General features: G+C 47.7%; 1 long non-coding RNA gene across 1 annotated transcript in view; it reads right to left on the minus strand.

Annotated features, from left to right (window-relative positions):
• Positions 1-20,267, minus strand: part of LOC119364059 — a 33,338-nt gene extending 13,071 nt beyond the window's left edge. Inside the window, exons 1-3 of the long non-coding RNA XR_005174645.1 lie at positions 18,973-20,267; positions 18,689-18,840; positions 18,517-18,592 (exon numbers count right to left, since the gene is read on the minus strand). This is a non-coding gene — a long non-coding RNA (uncharacterized LOC119364059). The remainder of the gene's footprint in view (positions 1-18,516; positions 18,593-18,688; positions 18,841-18,972) is intronic.
• Between the last annotated feature and the right edge of the window lie 39 nt (positions 20,268-20,306).

Raw genomic sequence — 20,306 nt, forward strand, 5'->3', positions numbered from 1 at the left:
GCACGGGCACGGGCTACCTTCTGGTGCCCTTCGCACGTCCAGCCGCCGCCCGTAGCGCAACCCCGGTGAACTTCCGCCGCGTTTCGGGTCGCCGCCGGCCGAACTCCGGTGGCCAATGACGTGGCGCTGTCATTAGCCACTAATGACGCGCTAACCAACCCCCTAGGCCACTGACAGCGGGCCCCACCCCTGGTCAAACCCCAGTCAGCGCTGGGTTTGACCGGGATTAGCTCCTGTGTCACTGACGTGTGGCCCCCACACGTCAGGTTTGACCGAGCCAGCCCAGTTGACCCTGCTGACGTCACTGTGACGTGGGGCTGACGCAATAAGTATTTTCTGGATTTAATATTATTCAGGAAATTTCAGAAAATAGCTAAAACTTCAATAAATCATAGAAAATTAACCGTAACTCCAAATTAAATAATTTATATATGAAAAATTATCAGAAAAATTCAAGGAATCCATCTGTACCATTTTCATGCATGTTAGAACAACTTATAGATGCTGTTTAGCACAAATCATATAAAAGGCATTTAAATAATCACATATGGAGTTTGAATTTGAATTTTATATTCAAACCAACTTCATTTAATCTGTTGCTAGTTGCATTAGCCCAACACACATTCATTTTGCCATGTCATGATCATGCATCATATTGTGCATTGCATTGATTGTGTTCCCTTCTGTGTTGCCGGTATTTGTCCCCTCTCGATAGACGTGATACCGATGATGTGATCGTTGACACTGATGAAGACTCAATGTTATCTTCAGAAGTGCCAGGCAAGCAAAACCCCTTTGTTCATTCCGATACAATCCTACTCTCTCGCTCCTGCTCTCTTTTAATGCATTAGGACAACACCGATTCATCTGTTACTTGCTGCGGTAGCTGAACCCCCTTTATCCTTTGCATGACCTGTCATTGCCACAGTAAATAGATGAAACCCACTAGCATGAGTAGGAGTTGTTTGAGCCCTGTTGTGCCTACTCATTCATGTTTGTTTGTCATGCCTGCTACTGCTTAGAGTTGAGTCAGGTCTGATTCATCGGGGATGAATCAGAGGTGTGTGAACATGTCCTACTGTGTGTGAGCTAAGTGTGTGAACACGATTTGGTAAAGGTAGCGGTGAGAGGCCATGTAGGAGTACATGGTGGGTTGTCTCATTGCAGCCGTCCTCAGGAACTGAGTTCTGTGTTTGTGATCCATGATTCAGCTACTACCATACATTGGGCCCTGAAATATGACCCCGCTCGACTTCTTATTCACCCTTGTCCTCTGTCCAGGAGTTGCAAGTAGTTTCTGGTGTTTGTAGTATGCTGGAGGCCGTGGACAGCGCTGACCGTAGGGGTGGGCTGTGATGCGGTAGGCACGTGGCCGGGTAAACCGGGCACCCGTTTGGTGTCACGGAACCCTGTTCACATCGTTTGGGGCTGTGAGCGAAACTCCGCCCGGATCTCCTCATGGATGGAACCCGAATAGGCGATAAACCTGGACTAGAGACTTAGGTGTTTAGGTAGGTCGTGGTCTACACCCACGTCGGCTTTCGCTTGAAGTCTGCCGAGCACATGTCGTGTGCAGACGCTAAGTGGTGGAAACATGTATGAAGAAGTACACCCCTGCAGGGTTAACATCATCTATTCGAATAGCCGTGTCCGCGGAAAAGGACTTCTGGGTTGCTTATATCAGTTCATAGACAAGTGAAAGTGGATACTTTAAAATGCGCAAGATAAGCGTGAGTGCTATGGATGGCGTTCTCGTAGGGAGACGGGAGCGGATCCATAGTGGTGTATTGATATGGTGAATATGTGGACTCGTGTGCGCCACCTCAAAAGAGTTACTTGCAGTTGTAGTTCAGGATAGCCACCGAGTCAAAGCTGGCTTGCTGCAGTTAAACCCCACCATCCCCTTTGTTGATAATGATGCATATGTAGATAGTTCTGATGTAAGTCTTGCTGGGTACATTTGTACTCACGTTTGCCTATTTTATGTTTTTGCAGAGAGACTTCAGTCTCACTAGTATTTTCCGCGTGGTCTTCGACGTTTAGCTTGTTACCTCAGCTACGATCTTGTGCCTCGGCAGGATTTGGTAGATAGTCAGGCTTCTCAGCCTTTTTCATTTATAGATGTCTGTACTCAGACATGATAGCTTCCGCTTGTGCTTGATTTGTATGCTCTGAATGTTGGGTCATGAGACCCGTGTTTGTAATATCTCGCTCCTCGGAGCCTATTGAATAGATTACTTGAGTCATAGAGTCATGTTGTGATGCCATGTTGTTTTGCACATATCGAGCATATTGTGTGTATGTTATTGAAATGCTTGGTATGTGTGGGATCTGACCATCTAGTTGTTTATCTTTAGTAGCCTCTCTTACGGGGAAATGTCTCCTAGTGTTTCCACCGAGCCATGGTAGCTTGCTACTGCTCCGGAACACTTAGGCTGGCCGGCATGTGTCCTTCTTCGTTCCTGTGTCTGTCCCTTCGGGGAAATGTCACGCGGTGAATACCGGAGTCCTGTTAGCCCGCTACAGCCCGGTTCACCGGAGTCCTACTAGCCCAGTGCTACAGCCTGGATTCACTCGCTGATGACCGACACGTTCGATGCTGGGTCATGGATGCCTGTCCCTGTAAGTCTGTGCCGCTTTGGGTTTACGACTAGCCATGTCAGCCCGGGCTCCTTATCATATGGATGCTAGCGACACTGTCATATACGTGTGCCAAAAGGCGCAAACGGTCCCGGGCAAAGGTAAGGCGACACCCGTGGGAATACCGTGCGTGAGGCCGCAAAGTGATATGAGGTGTTACATGCTAGATCGATGTGGCATTGAGTCGGGGTCCTGACAGCGTTGGTATCAGAGCCTGACTGCCTGTAGGATTACTAAGCCAAACTGGTCGAAGTTGAGTCTAGAAATTCTTTAGTTATATAAGGGAATTGATTGTGGGATGGAACGTAAGGCTCTTTTTACTCCTTATACCTCATGCCCTTCTGATCTGAGTCATCTTATCTTTCCTGCGGGGATTAAGAGCTAGGCTATCTCTTCTTTCTATTAGGATCGCGTGTTACTAATCAGTAGACTTATAAGATGGTTGGATTTAAGTCTCAGTTCAGTTCCTACTACTTCCGTATGTTAATTGTTGATCTCGGAACCTTGATATTGTGCTTCTGAGTGGTTATGCCACCATTTTTGTGATTGTCTCAAATCTTTTTGAGCAATTATAGCCGTTATGCTGTCCGAGTCATCCCAGGTTTCTAAATAGTCCGATGCAATTGCAAATCCCTTCCTTCTGTTTTCGATGTTCCCATGGGCCAGATTAACCACACTAATCGGTGTGTTGAGGTAATTATTGCCTCGACATATATGTTGGAATTATTATTATGACCCTAAGTGCTTAGGGGATCATCTAGTGGTCTAGCCATGATTTGTGTCCTAGTGTGAAGATTCTGGCCTTTATTCTCGGAAGCATCCCGTGATGCTACTTAGTAGTAGGTATTCTACTCCTGGGTTCTGAACCCGAGATTCACTCTACCTACTTCATGTGAATAGTAATTGCTAGTGCCTTTAGGATATTAGTAACCTTTGCGATAGTCCTTGAAGTCCGTGGTATCTTCTTCTTCCAAATACCATGAACTACTTATGGCAGATGTTTATTGGATCAAAAAAAAAATCAATCACAATTAGAGTACTCTTGAGGAGTTCTCCATTCATAAATCGTGACTCTGCCAGTTCTACCTTTCTGCATGGGTTATCCGGAAGAAATATGTTGAACTTGGTTCGACATACTAATCTATGCATCCACAACTCAGAAAGTTATATGTTCCTTTGAGTTGTTCTCTTTAGTTGCATTCTGACCCTCGTCTATCAATTGATAGTCAAGAGTATGCGTGCGTTCGTTCATCGATGCCTATGACTCTTGTGGTCTGTCAAGCCATTCTATTCCGGAATGACTAGGAGAAACAAACTCCAGTACCTCTTCCATATCCAGGATTGGGTCAAAGTAGTTGTATTCCGCAGATCAAATGCCAATCCAGCTTTTGGTTCTGCTCTACCTTGGAGTATTACATATTTTATATCGAGATTGTTATAGGAATTGCACACCATCCCATGAACTCTTGGTACAGTGACACTTCTTGCCATCACTGTTCATTCCTCGGCCCTCGTGTTGATGCAACCGGAATACCGACAAATGAATTGTGATGTGTGAAATCAATACTGCTAGCAACTCTGTTGCTTGGTAGTTAAAGGATAATAATTTCATTCTTAGTATGTTGGTTTTCGAATCATCCTTCTAAGATTGATCGTGCTACCTAGTCCTTATTTCCTGGTGCACTCTTTGATTGATGAGTTAGGATTTGTCAAGTCCTCACTCATTTGATCATATCGTCTTGCCCTCAAAAGCGAGATTGTTCTCGAGCTTAGTAACATACCGGTGGTTCATGATTTTCTGAATATCTTCTCGGAAGTATCACCAGGTCGTCACCTGACCGTTATGTTGAGCTCGTGATCAAGTTGGTTTCTTGTGAACCACCTTCTCTCCAAGAATCGGTGTTAGATATCCCTGAGCTAGTTGGTTAAGCTAGACAACAACTTGGAGAGTTGGAGGATAAAAGCTTGCCTGACTTAGTTCGTTCCAAAGGGATAATCTTGTGTAGTGTGTGTTGAAGAAAGATGATATCTTCATCGGTTGGTCCCTGTGATCAGTTGCTGGACCTATTGTCTTATCAATCCTTTGATTTGAGTGTGGGCTATCGTCAAATCAAACCAGTACGAATGATGCTCGTAATGTTGTCTTACTCGTGGTTGATCCCTCGAGCATACACCATTACATCTTTGGTCTGACCAATGCTATCACCGTGTTCACTTAACTATGGAATTCCTTTTAAAAGGAAACCTAGATGAATTGTTGTTGAGCCCATTGACAACATCCTTGTCTTCTCCATAATTTTGCTGAACATTAAGCTAGTGTTGGAAACTTTTGAAAGCATTTGTTCATGCTAGCTCAGGAAGCATATGTTTGGATAAAGGTAGTGACTTCCTTTAATTCATGTGCATCTGATGCAAGTTGCCGCCGTGGATTCGAGAAGGTCAATGTTGCTTTCTTTGGAATCATCCCAAATCAGTCATGCACACGTGCGAAGTATTCTGTAGTCTGGAGACTTGCAACCTTCATTCTATATGTATCCCTAGCACACCACGCCACTGATTGATTTGTTCAAGGAGAAGGAGTTCCTTCATAAGAGCTAATCCGGACTTATGAAAGAACTTCGATACCCTCGTTGATGGTTCCCCCACCTGAACTCGATAGTGTTTTATTATAAGACTACCACGTGGTCATGCTTGTCTGGGACAACGTGTTCACATGTTTGTAGCAGAACCAGCTCATGTTTTGGAGCTTGCTATCGTAGTTCATCTCCCGAGAATCCCGCAACGTCATCTCGTCGATTTGTGTTGCAAACTTTTATTTTTCTTCCTAAGACTCGATGAGTCTGGAATATCCTGACACCAACCAGATCTGAATCTCAGGCAGATATGATGGTTGGAATATTTCCCAAGAATTATAATATTGGTCGCGCGATAACCGGTAAAGTGGATGTCGTGGCCAACACACCCAACCGGAAGACCTATTATTGTAGTATCTTGATTGAAGAAGTTGGCCACCTCCCCTAAGGATTTCGTAGGATTTACTCCCTAGCTGCCCCTATGGATTTTTGTGTTCCCGAAGTCCGACCTTTTACTTGATGTTTTAGATATCAAACCATATCTATGAATGGGTTATACTAGCACATCAAGGAGAACATTAGAAGCGGAGTGCTAAATGTCTCTCGGTCGATCATCCAGATTTTATTTGCTTGGCCTCGCTAAGGTGAAATCTGAGAAAGTGTTATCCTCCTTCGCATCTGCATCGTCCATCGCTATTCATCATGGTAGTATGTTGTGTTGTCAGCACCCTTGACGCGGTTGTTGATAAAACCTTGATGATTGTGGAAATGCTCAAGTTCTTGAGAGCACGCACAAGCGCTACGTCTTATCATCGGCACTAGCTGGGATTGCCCCAGATTTCCTCGGTTATGCTATAACCACTCCAACAGTGAATTCACTCTCTATTGTTGGGTTCTTCCCCAGTTACCAGAATCATTCCCAGCATCTGCATTTTGTTCCTAGCTTGCACCGCCAATGTGCTATTCTACCATGGGTCCCTTCCATTTCCGGTGATAAGCAAAAATCATCCATTACGTTGTCTTCAACAAGGTAATCCACATCATCCAAGTCCGAGTATGCCATTCTACCGACCCCCGCCAATCGATTGCTGTGATTTGCCTTAGGCTGATATAGAGAGTCTCAATGATCTCTATATCAAAGGTAAGTCTTTTTGCCACTTAAGGGGATATATCTTCGGGTCACCTTCCCTTAGGTGCATCATTATGGTGTCATGTCAACTTAACTCCTCGCTACGTTGACAATCGTTTACCACCTTCTTAGGTGTGGAATCGTTGTCTACCTAGTGAACCTTCGTCATCTGTTCCACTCCATTTCTCTAGAGGTGTGCTTCATCTCTCAGCTCGAGAGATGTTGCTATGTCTCATTCCGTGAGTTAATCCTGAGTTGTTCGATCTTCGAGAAGATCGACCCTTCTAGAGTCTCCTTCTTCCCTCCATGTCATGTTGACAGGATTTCTCAGAGCAAGACTTCAAGACAATAATGGTGTTCAAATCAACGTTCATTTGAAGTGCACCCTGGATCGTGAAGATTATACTAGTTTGCGTTTCCCCTTCATCCTACCCTACGCTTGAATCTCGAGACGAGATTCTTGTTTAGTGGGGGTGAGTTGTCACATCCCTAGTTTCTGGCATTGCTCTAGGCTAGCTTCATGTGTGCATCATGTCTATATTTTTGAAACTTGAATTGAGGAATATTGGAAGCCTCAAAACCCTAAATAAAAGAGGGGCAAAAACCCTAGAAATCTCATTCATTGCTCCAAAATGCTCCTCTTAAATGTTTGATAATTTTTGGTAAGGGTTCTGGTCCCAACCAAAATATTGAACATTTTTAAGGATTTATTTTTGGGACTTTGAATTTAAATCATTAGCTATTTGAATTTGAATTATATTCATATAATTAGAATATAATTTCAAATACCCCTGAAATATTTTATGAGCTTTTGGAAAAGTCCATCTAGCAATATAAAATATTCAGTGGAGTTTTTGGCATTGTTTGAATTATTTTTAAAATTCAAAACAGTGGCAAAATAATTTAAATAAAACAAAAACAGAAGAAAAATATAAAACAGAATGTAAATAAAAGCAGAGAGAGAGTTTTACCTCAGCTTACCTCGCAGCCCACCTGGCCCAACTCCAGTGGTCCAGCCGGCCCAGCCCACCTCCTCCCCCTTGTCCTCTTCCTCCTCTGCCAGGAGGACGAACAGAGGCGAGGCGTGGTGCGCGCCGACGCTGCCTCGGCCACCTCCTGCTTCCCCCTGGCCACCTCCTGCTTCCTCTCGTCGCCCTGGACCCCGTCCGCGACGCCACGCACCCCCCCAGGCCTCTCACTCTCTCCCCGAGCTCCTCTCCTCCTCTGGCTCTCTCGCGCGCAGCCACCGAACACACCCGCCGCCGCCGACGAGCTTCCCCGTGGCCACCGGCCACCCCTAGCCTCGCCGATGCGCCCAGGAGCTCCCCCTCGACCCCTCCTTCCTCCCCACCGACCCACGGCCCTACGGACGCGCCACAACGCCGCCGGCATCGCCGTTTCCATCGCCGGCCGCCGAGGATCTTCACCGTCAATTCGCCACCATCGTCGCTTCCCCGAGCTCGCTGACCCTCCCTGCACGATCCCTGTGAGTCCCTGCTTCGTTTCCCCCTAACCCCAAGCCCGATTACGAGCTCTAGCCGCCCCCTCTACCGGAGCCGAGACGCTCCGCCGCACGGACTCGTCGCCGGCGAAGCCCCGGTGACCAAATGGCCCCGCGCGTGCGTCCGTTGCACTCGCAACGACCCGTGGAGCAACGCTAGCGTGGCAGCTAGCTTGTTTGCAAGCTGCAGCGCTAACCCCGCACCCACCCGAGCTCCGGCCGCCGCCTCGGGCTCCATTCCGGCGAACCCCGGCCACCCCCGCACCTCCCGTTGGCCCCCCCTAGATGCGCACGGGCACGGGCTACCTTCTGGTGCCCTTCGCACGTCCAGCCGCCGCCCGTAGCGCAACCCCGGTGAACTTCCGCCGCGTTTCGGGTCGCCGCCGGCCGAACTCCGGTGGCCAATGACGTGGCGCTGTCATTAGCCACTAATGACGCGCTAACCAACCCCCTAGGCCACTGACAGCGGGCCCCACCCCTGGTCAAACCCCAGTCAGCGCTGGGTTTGACCGGGATTAGCTCCTGTGTCACTGACGTGTGGCCCCCACACGTCAGGTTTGACCGAGCCAGCCCAGTTGACCCTGCTGACGTCACTGTGACGTGGGGCTGACGCAATAAGTATTTTCTGGATTTAATATTATTCAGGAAATTTCAGAAAATAGCTAAAACTTCAATAAATCATAGAAAATTAACCGTAACTCCAAATTAAATAATTTATATATGAAAAATTATCAGAAAAATTCAAGGAATCCATCTGTACCATTTTCATGCATGTTAGAACAACTTATAGATGCTGTTTAGCACAAATCATATAAAAGGCATTTAAATAATCACATATGGAGTTTGAATTTGAATTTTATATTCAAACCAACTTCATTTAATCTGTTGCTAGTTGCATTAGCCCAACACACATTCATTTTGCCATGTCATGATCATGCATCATATTGTGCATTGCATTGATTGTGTTCCCTTCTGTGTTGCCGGTATTTGTCCCCTCTCGATAGACGTGATACCGATGATGTGATCGTTGACACTGATGAAGACTCAATGTTATCTTCAGAAGTGCCAGGCAAGCAAAACCCCTTTGTTCATTCCGATACAATCCTACTCTCTCGCTCCTGCTCTCTTTTAATGCATTAGGACAACACCGATTCATCTGTTACTTGCTGCGGTAGCTGAACCCCCTTTATCCTTTGCATGACCTGTCATTGCCACAGTAAATAGATGAAACCCACTAGCATGAGTAGGAGTTGTTTGAGCCCTGTTATGCCTACTCATTCATGTTTGTTTGTCATGCCTGCTACTGCTTAGAGTTGAGTCAGGTCTGATTCATCGGGGATGAATCAGAGGTGTGTGAACATGTCCTACTGTGTGTGAGCTAAGTGTGTGAACACGATTTGGTAAAGGTAGCGGTGAGAGGCCATGTAGGAGTACATGGTGGGTTGTCTCATTGCAGCCGTCCTCAGGAACTGAGTTCTGTGTTTGTGATCCATGATTCAGCTACTACCATACATTGGGCCCTGAAATATGACCCCGCTCGACTTCTTATTCACCCTTGTCCTCTGTCCAGGAGTTGCAAGTAGTTTCTGGTGTTTGTAGTATGCTGGAGGCCGTGGACAGCGCTGACCGTAGGGGTGGGCTGTGATGCGGTAGGCACGTGGCCGGGTAAACCGGGCACCCGTTTGGTGTCACGGAACCCTGTTCACATCGTTTGGGGCTGTGAGCGAAACTCCGCCCGGATCTCCTCATGGATGGAACCCGAATAGGCGATAAACCTGGACTAGAGACTTAGGTGTTTAGGTAGGTCGTGGTCTACACCCACGTCGGCTTTCGCTTGAAGTCTGCCGAGCACATGTCGTGTGCAGACGCTAAGTGGTGGAAACATGTATGAAGAAGTACACCCCTGCAGGGTTAACATCATCTATTCGAATAGCCGTGTCCGCGGAAAAGGACTTCTGGGTTGCTTATATCAGTTCATAGACAAGTGAAAGTGGATACTTTAAAATGCGCAAGATAAGCGTGAGTGCTATGGATGGCGTTCTCGTAGGGAGACGGGAGCGGATCCATAGTGGTGTATTGATATGGTGAATATGTGGACTCGTGTGCGCCACCTCAAAAGAGTTACTTGCAGTTGTAGTTCAGGATAGCCACCGAGTCAAAGCTGGCTTGCTGCAGTTAAACCCCACCATCCCCTTTGTTGATAATGATGCATATGTAGATAGTTCTGATGTAAGTCTTGCTGGGTACATTTGTACTCACGTTTGCCTATTTTATGTTTTTGCAGAGAGACTTCAGTCTCACTAGTATTTTCCGCGTGGTCTTCGACGTTTAGCTTGTTACCTCAGCTACGATCTTGTGCCTCGGCAGGATTTGGTAGATAGTCAGGCTTCTCAGCCTTTTTCATTTATAGATGTCTGTACTCAGACATGATAGCTTCCGCTTGTGCTTGATTTGTATGCTCTGAATGTTGGGTCATGAGACCCGTGTTTGTAATATCTCGCTCCTCGGAGCCTATTGAATAGATTACTTAAGTCATAGAGTCATGTTGTGATGCCATGTTGTATTTGCACATATCGAGCATATTGTGTGTATGTTATTGAAATGCTTGGTATGTGTGGGATCTGACCATCTAGTTGTTTATCTTTAGTAGCCTCTCTTACGGGGAAATGTCTCCTAGTGTTTCCACCGAGCCATGGTAGCTTGCTACTGCTCCGGAACACTTAGGCTGGCCGGCATGTGTCCTTCTTCGTTCCTGTGTCTGTCCCTTCGGGGAAATGTCACGCGGTGAATACCGGAGTCCTGTTAGCCCGCTACAGTCCGGTTCACCGGAGTCCTGCTAGCCCAGTGCTACAGCCTGGATTCACTCGCTGATGACCGACACGTTCGATGCTGGGTCATGGATGCCTGTCCCTGTAAGTCTGTGCCGCTTTGGGTTTCCGACTAGCCATGTCAGCCCGGGCTCCTTATCATATGGATGCTAGCGACACTGTCATATACGTGTGCCAAAAGGCGCAAACGGTCCCGGGCAAAGGTAAGGCGACACCCGTGGGAATACCGTGCGTGAGGCCGCAAAGTGATATGAGGTGTTACATGCTAGATCGATGTGGCATTGAGTCGGGGTCCTGACAGTCAACGGCTTTGCTATGTTGTTATGATCTTGAGAAAGTAGAAAGAACAAAAGAGTTCATATTGATCTTATGGATAGTGATAACTTCACACATAGAAAGTATGAGGCATAAAAATTGTTGAGAGTTGATGAACGTAGCCTTGGTCATTGTTGCAATTAATAGGAAGTGATAAGGAAAGAGGGGTTCACATATAAATATATTGTCTTGGACATCTTTTATAATTGGGAGCACTCATTAAGTATGACATGCTAAAAGAGTTGACGTTGGACAAGGAAGGCAACGTAATGGTTTATGTTTTCCGACATCTCAGTTAAAGTATATTGTCATTGACCTTCCAAACATGTTGAGCTTGCCTTTACCCCTCATGCTAGCCAAATTCCTTGCACCAAGTAGAGATACTACTTGTGCTTCCAATTATCCTTAAACCCAGTTTTGCCACGAGAGTCCACCATACCTACCTATGGAGTGAGTAAGATCCTTCAAGTAAGTTGTCATTGGTGCAAGCAATAAAAATTGCTCTCTAAATATGTATGACTTATTAGTGCAGAGAAAATAAACTTTGTACGAACTTGTTGTGGAAATAATAAAAGCGACGGACTGCATAATAAAGGTCCACATACAAGGGGCAATATAAAGTGACGTTCTTTTGCATTAAGATTTCGTGCATCAACCCTAAACGCGCATGACACCCTCTGCTTCCCTCTGCGAAGGGCCTATCTTCTACTTTATGTTTTTACTTTATGCTTGAGTCAAGGTGATCCTCACCTTTCCCTTTTTCATTTTATCCTTTGGCAAGCTCCTCGTGTTTGAAAGATCATGATATATATATATATATATATATATATATATATATATATATATATATATATATATATATATATATATCCAATTGGATGTAAGTTAGCATGGGCTATTATTGTTGACATCGCCTAAAGGTGAATACGTTGGGAGGCAACACAGTAAGCCCCTATCTTTCTCAGTGTCCGGTTGAAACTCTATAACCACAAGTATTGCGTGAGTGTTAGCAATTATAGGAGACTACGAGATAGTTGAGTATGTGAGCTTGTTGAAAAACTCTATTATTGACTCTTTCTGATGTTACGATAAATTGCAATTGCTTCAATGACTGAGATTATAGTTTGTTGGTTCCCAATGAAGTTTTTGAACCATACTTGACATTGTGAATTGCTTATTACTTGAGCATAGAAAATCATATGACAAAATCTATATATGTTGTTGTTATTAGAATGATCATGATGCCCTCATGTCCGTATTTTATTTTTATCGACACCTCTATCTCTAAACATGTGGACATATTTTTCGATTTCGGCTTCCGCTTAAGGACAAGCGAGGTCTAAGCTTGGGGGAGTTGATACGTCCATTTTGCATCATGCTTTTATATCAATATTTATTGCATTATGGGCTGTTATTACACATTATATATCAATACTTATGGCTATTCTCTCTTATTTTACAAGGTTTACCATGAAGAGGGGGAATACCGGCAGCTGGAATTCTGGCTGGAAAAGGAGCAAGCGTTGGAAACCTATTCTGCACAACTCCAAAAGTGCTGAGACTCCACGAAACAACTTTTTGGATTTAATAAGAATTTATGGGCGAAAGAAATAGGCCAGGGGTCCCACACCCTGTCCACGAGACAGGGGACACCCCCCCCTGTAGGGCGCGGCCTCCTATCTCGTGGGCCCCCTAGTGGGCCTCCGGCGTCCATCTTCTGCTATATGAAGGGTTTTGTTCTGGAAAAAATCATGGGAAAGCTTACGGGACGAAACTCCGGCGCCACGAGGCGGAACCTTGGCGGAATCAATCTAGGGCTCTGGCGGAGCTGTTCTGCCGGGGACACTTCCCTCCGGGAGGGGGAAATCATCACGAACGTCATCACCAACGATCCTCTCATCGAGAGGGGGTCAATCTCCATCAACATCTTCACCAGCACCATCTCCTCTCAAAACCCTAGTTCATCTCTTGTATCCAATCTTGTATCAAAACCACAAATTGGTACCTGTGGGTTGCTAGTAGTGTTGATTACTCCTTGTAGTTGATGCTATTTGGTTTACTTGGTGGAAGATCATATGTTCAGATCCTTTATGCATATTATTACCCCTATGATAATGAACATGAATATGCTTTGTGAGTAGTTACGTTTGTTCCTGAGGACATGGGTAAAGTCTGGCTATTAGTAGTCATGTGAATTTGGTATTCGTTCGATATTTTGATGAGATGTATGTTGTCTTTTCCTCTAGTGGTGTTATGTGAATGTCGACTACATGACACTTCACCATTATTTGGGCCTAGAGGAAGGCATAGGGAAGTAATAAGTAGATGATGGGTTGCTAGAGTGACAGAAGCTTAAACCCTAGTTTATGTGTTGCTTTGTTAGGGGTTGATATGGACCCATATGTTTAATGTTGTGGTTAGGTTTATCTTAATACTCTTTTTTCTAGTTGCGGATGCTTGCAATAGGGGTTAATCATAAGTGGGATGCTTGTCCATGTTAGGGCAGTACCCAAGTGCCGGTCCACCCACATATCAAATTATCAAAGTACCGAACGCGAATCATATGAACGTGATGAAAACTAGCTTGACGATAATTCCCAATGTGTCCTCGGGAGCTCCTTCTTCATTATTAGAATTTGTCCAGGCTTATCCTTTGCTACCTAAAGGATTGGGCCACCTTGCTGCACTTTATTTATAATATTTACTTTTTGCTCATTACTATTTATCTTATCACAAAACTATCTATCACATATTATTTCAGTGCTTGCAGAGAAAACCTTACAAAAACCGCTTATCATTTCCTTCTGCTCCTCGTTGGGTTCGACACTCTTACTTATCGAAAGGACTACGATAGATCCCCTATACTTGTGGGTCATCAGCGCCCTCCCTCCTGAGGTCGCCCCCAAGACGAAGAAGCTGCAGCTGGGACAGGGGTCTCGTGAAGGAGCATCTCGAGGACGCTGCGCTGAGCCTCGCGTCCCCGGACGCGGCAACTTCACCCATCGCATAGGAAGGCGTGCCCGGCGCCCCTCTTAGGCTGGGCTCGGGGGCTCTCCTCGGGAGGGCCTCAGACCTAGCCAGGGTCACGAGGGAGGCGCTCGGGCACCATTTGGAGGTGCTCTTCATAGCACGCTTCCCAGGAGAAGGCGGCAGGCAGGAGGCCCCAGGTAGTCAGGAGTTCATCAGCAAGGCAGTTGAGGAGATTCAAGAAGAAAGGGTCCTGCAAGGCGATCGCCGCCTACAGCGCGGTGCAGCTCACTGCCCTGGCGAGGGTAAGGAGTTCCGTGTCTGCATCGACATCCCCGGGCTCAACAGGGCCGCGTCTCGGCAGCTCATCTGACCGTCTCGTGTCGGCCGATGCGGGGGTCCACCGCACAGCTACGTCTGCATGCCCTTCGGCCTGCCGGGCACGGCTGTGGTGTTCCAGCGCTGCATGAGGAACGCCCTGGCGGCTCATGAGGCCAGGCATCAGGCGATCCTGGTGGAGATGGAGGAGCACCTTCAGGAGCCTCCCGAGGCTCGGCACTGGAGCGGCTCATGAGGAATGACTCCAGCGGCGCGCATTTTTTGGCTACTTCAACACCTCTCCAGCGACGGTACCAGGTGCATCTCTCTAGTTCCTTCAGTCTGGGGGCGCCCCTCAGGCTGCGTCATCCCCAGGCCGTGTGGGTCCAGCCCTACGGCAATGTATCATTTTGCATTCGCCAGGACTATCTAACCATTTCTGTGAGTTTACCTGTGATCGCCACCTTATGACCACGAGTCTTAGCCGCCTCGCGGCCTCCCATGCGTTCGCTGGCTTGCACCTCCCCCGCATCGCTGCATGACAACTCACGTAGGCACGGCGCTTGTGCTCGGGTCCGTCCCTGCAACGCTAATAAACCCGAGGATCGAGCTCTGGTTCGTGACCTGCCTCGCGCACACCACCTCGCCAGGTCCTTGGTGCCTCTCTCCTATGCCCTGGGTCTTGGGCAGCAGGCCCGCTCTGCTGGGCCCTTGGTCTTTTTTGTCACCTAACATGCAGGCTCATCCAGCAGTGGTCCGTGGGTCGGCTTGGATGACCGCCTCCTGGCCTCGCAAGTCACTTGCGCGTTAAAGGGGGGCCTCCCGAGCATCGTGCCTCGGGAGTTCCCACTGGCACTCCAGCCCTCACCCCCTAGCCTTGACCACGGCATCGCGACCTGGCATACCAGCAGCGGCTGAGCTCGCTCGAGGGCCGGGTCCCGAGGACGTAGGCACCTAGGCAAGCGAGGCAGGAAGGTGGTCGTTGCAGGCTACGCCCAACGGCACCACAAGCGCAGGGGCAAGCACCATCTCCACTAGTGGACCAAGACACCAAAAGATAAGTCCCGATCCACTGCGGCACCAGCTTCGCTCCCCGCACACCCCGCCTCGCAGTTCCATTTTGGCAGTTCCACTCCCCTTATTGATTCTCTGGGCAGCTGCTTGCATGCCAAGGGTGACCTCGTGAGCATCGCGTCTCATGAGCTCTTACCGGACCTCGGGCCGCTCACCTCCTAGCCTTGACCACGACATCGCGACCTGGCATACTAGCGACGGCTGAAGCCTGCCTGAGGACTGGGTCCTGTCGGCGTAGAGCGTCGCGCTGCCTAAGGAAAAGAAAAGGGAGGAACCTTACCGAACAGGGATACGTGAATTCATCACAAAATCAAAAGGAAGCAACGCTGGTAGTAAGTATACTTCGATCCTTACAAACCCCACGAGGGATGATCTTCATTCCGCACAGGGAAAACAAAAGAAAGAAGGCATCTACTAAGCCCTAGAACATCTCTGGCAACGCCGGGCGACAGCCGCTGCTGCACTCCGACTCCGGCGGGAGCTAGGCGGCACGTAGCTGTTGTCACTCGACTCCGGAGACTCAATGGGCTCAGAAGAGTCACTGGATTTCCAGGAGTCGCCGCTACTGCTGGATGAGGTGCCCGCTGCAGCGTTCCGCAGACTGCTTCCTCCGGGGCAGCATTCCAGCCATTTGCCTCCTCATTGAAGACCTTGAAGAACAAGGTGGCCGCACCGTCATACTCGAAGTGAATCACCAGGGCTCCCTCCACGCGGCAAGCCCGGGCGACCTCACCCCATCCGCGCGTCATGAAGATGTCTCCGGGGGCACCACCTCGACTTCAGCTCCGGTGGCCAAGCTGCAACACCCAGCGTGCTGCAGCCACAGCTCAACCGCCCCCCTCGGAGGCAGCTCGTTGGCGAAGAACCGCGGGAGTCAGATCCAGGTGTCGGGAGGCATCACCGCCCACACCATGAACTCGCGCGAGCTACCCTCAGTGTGGGTCCGTGGTGCGGTCGGCAGGGCAATGGCGGCCCTGCCGTAATCGCCAGGCGCCACTCAACGGCGCACACCTTCATCCTGAGCACGGGCGTATATGGGGAGGGGGAATCCAGGCGGAGGCCTCGATTGCCAAGGCCTGGCCACCTCTCGCCCCACGCCGGCATCGTGAGGAAGGCGGAGCCGCTTCTTCAGCGGGAGAGGATAGGGCCCCTCCTTAGGGGCCTTCCCCTTTTCAGCCGCAGAGTACCTTCTGGTCAGCGCCATGGGAATGAGGTGAAGAAGAGAAGAAGCAGACAAGAGCAAGACGAAGGAGAGATGGGCGAGGGGCTCTGCCCCTCCCTCGCATTTATAGCCAAGGGAGGCCAACCGACGGCCTCCACGACCTCGAGCCATCATTATCTTCTGCATGCCGCATCGTCCCGTCAAGTCGAACAGTTGTCGAGGCGGCGTGGGGAAGCGGAGTCGCCCACATCCCATCAATCGCCATGCGTCATCAAGACCGCAGACGGTTAGGGCCCGCGGTGCTCCGCACTTGCCCTTTGGCTTCGCCTGGAAGCCAAGTCCGAGCACCCTTGGGCCCGAGGGCTACTGTCGGCGTCCTGGATATGGGGGTATCCAGCCCTGCCTGCCTGCGGCCCACCACGTGGCTCCATCAACGGCCTGGTATGGCCCAGCTTCAACATCAACAACTCAAGACCCTCGCGAGGGGCCAAGCCTCGCGAGACGGACGACGCCAAGACCCACGAGGGGATCGGCCTCCTCAGGCTGGCTCCCGAGGGGCAGAGAGTTTTACGCAAGGTTTACCTCATGAGGCTCAGCTAACGTGAGCCATGACGACCAAGGCCAGGCGGGCGCCAGGTGGGCGCAGAGCGCAGGTTTCCTCTCTGGTGCAAGGGAAGCAGGCCGCGGGCGCAGAGTCCCAAGGAATCAGCCAAAGGTTTCCATTCTGGTGCAACTAGACCAAGACCGCCAGGACGGCAGGACGGAGGTCATCGACGAGCCCACCGCAGCGTCACGGCCAGAGGCTTTTCGCATGCGAAGACTACTTTTGTCAGGATAAGTTGTACTACTTGTCCCCTTTCAAATCCGGCCGTTGTGGGATCCCTTCCCGCCAACATTTGGGGAGAGGACCAAGGCCACTATAAATAGGACTTAGCCACCACCATAGGGGGGAATGGGATCCATTCTCACCCGACCACTTCACCAGCTCTCTTGAGTTCAAGAACACCACACCTCCCGAGGCCAGTTCATTCACTGTACTAGTTCATCCTCAGCCCTCCGAGGCAATCCACCAAAATGTTGGAGTAGGGTATTACACCGCAAGGTGGCCCGAACCAGGATAAACTGTTGTGTCTCTTTGTCTCTTTAAGCTTGTCGCGCTAGGCCTAGGAGGATCGCGAGTAGGAAGGCTGGGTAGGTTGAGATCTCCGCACGCACACCAGAGTTCGAACCTCTCAAGGGTTTGCGAAACCCGCAATCCGACAGATTGCAATGCAACAGATGCACTAAATCTATAAGTGTATGAAAGCTCAACATGAAACTAAGCGGGTGTGCATCCAACTTGCTTGCTCATGAAGACCTCGACCATTTGAGGAAGCCCATCATTGAAATATACAAGCCAGGTTCTATAATGAAAAATTGCCACTAGTGTATGAAAGTGATAACTCAGGAGACTGTATATGAAGAACACGGTGCTACTATAAATAACGATTGTGGAAAAGGATAGTAGCATTGCCCCTTCTCTCTTTTTCTCTCATTTTTTGTTGGCCTCTTTTTTTATTAAGTCTGGAGTCTCATCCCGATTTGTGGGGGATTCATTGTCTCCATCATCCTTTTCCTCACTGGGACAATGCTCTAATAATGATGATTATCACACTTTTATTTACTTACAACTCGATAAACTGAAACAATATGACTTTATATGAATGCCTCTGGTAGTGTACCAAGATGTGCAAAGATCTAGTGTAACATGTATAACAATGATGAACGGTGCCATTGCCACAAATATCATAAAAGAACATATGTTTTCCTGGCAAAAAATTAAAGGCATGGATGATCAGTGTGTTCACTGAAAAATGTTGAAGAGTTGTTGTTTGGATGATCAGTGTGTTTATTGAAAACTGTTGAATAGTTGTTGTTTTTATCATTATGTTTCCCTCATAGAAAAATTATGACTGGGATGATTAGTGTGTTTTGTGAAAACTGTTGAGGAGATGTTTTTATACACAAACCTTCGTGGACGGGGACCGTAGTGACTCGCCGTCGTAGTGCCTTGCCATGAACAACGAATAGATGCCGAACTGCTCACTGGTGATGATGTAATGGATGTTAACGGTTCCCGACATGAATATATAGTTGAGGATAAACATTTTCTTACGTAAGCACATCAAGGTTGAACAATACCTTGGGATTTTTTCAATCATCAATGTAGGGAACTCTCTTCTCCATCCAGTAGATGGCATGATTGACTTGTTCATGGAATTTGACTCGATCGGTCATAAATCCAAATGGGCCTGCTTGGGGGTCGAGAACGACAATCCTTTTCTTCAAAATATCTAAGGTATAACAGCACCAGCCGTATTGAAGAGTGGTGTGGAAAATGAATTGCACTTGAAATGTGGTAGTTAATGAATAGTGATAATACATGTAATGCAGGAGGTGGGCAAGATCTGATAGATGTAACGTACCATTCAGCATTGGTCGATGTGTTTCTCCATTAAGAGTTCGGTTTGGACTGAAACGGCAAACAATGGGTCTATGTTGCAGATGACAAGTGTCTCCAAAGATGGGTATTCATATCAAAACTTGTCGTACATTAGATCAGCGGAGAATGCGCAAAAAATTACAAAAAATAGGGATGTACCGTAAAGTCTGGTTCCATGAACTTTCGCCAAATTGCACCATCTCCATTTGTTGAATTTTTCTGCTCGATTTGTGCTAAGCGGCGAAGAATAAGGGTCATGCATTCATAGCTTGTTGCCTTTTTGCTGATGATCTGGTCACGTATAATATTCCCTTGCAATAGTAACACAATTTTTATCTTGTTGTGCAATATACCTGGAGGAGAAGGTGACAACCAATAATGTGGATTGTTGTGTTCCCATTGTGAATGTCAATCTTCATTTTCCTAACCCCTTTCATCAAACTGTATTTGACAAGCCTACACCAGTCGTAGTAATTTATCTCCGACGGCATAACCAGTGCTGCCCAGTAATCAACACTAGTGTAGTCGTGCTTGGCGCACGGGTTCAGAACATGACCAAACGAGAAAATTACAAAAGCTATCTTGAAGCATTCACACTCCACTTTGCTTGAATTCTCATCTACTGCCTTAGATAAGATAAATTCAGCAGCCTTCAAACTATGTACGCCTTCGGTACTCATGGATGATGCCAACCTGCTGAACTCTATACAAACTACAGATAAATCTGAGTGGCCTGGAGGAATGGTCCTGCTTCCTTGTGGCAGACCAAATGCATCGTTTACTTCCTGGTCTGTAATTGGTATTTTCCTTGTTTGGTCCAATGCTAAAATGCATTCATCTGGATTTACTCTGACCATCAAGGATGCACTGAATATCAAGTTAAGCTTGTGAGCTATTTTTAGATGCATTAACCCTCCGAAACCAGTCTCCAACACAAGACCGCGCTTGAAATTACTAAACTGGGAGAGACGCAACAAAACTTCTGAATAGATATGCGAGAAGTAAGTGTTGCATCTGCCAGCTTGGTCCTGGTTTGCTCTCCCACTCTGTCATATATTGGGGGGGCTGCATCTGGATTGGAGGGGGGGCTTAAAGAGAGTTGCTGCGGCTGGACATCAGGCAAACACTTAAGATCTGTTCTATGAAGATAAATCTTTGTGAGACGGCTAGCAAATTAACCATTAAGGTGAATATTATAAGAATAGCAACGTGCTAAAACTATGCAATTGCTCGTCGATTTAAGGGGTGCTGTGATGCTAAAATGGATTAAGTTGGGCATGCAACATGGTTTTTGGGATCTAGGGTGAAATCAAAATG

Source organism: Triticum dicoccoides, chromosome 2B, assembly GCF_002162155.2.
Source record: "Triticum dicoccoides isolate Atlit2015 ecotype Zavitan chromosome 2B, WEW_v2.0, whole genome shotgun sequence".
In the NCBI taxonomy this organism is placed as follows: Eukaryota; Viridiplantae; Streptophyta; class Magnoliopsida; order Poales; family Poaceae; genus Triticum; species Triticum dicoccoides.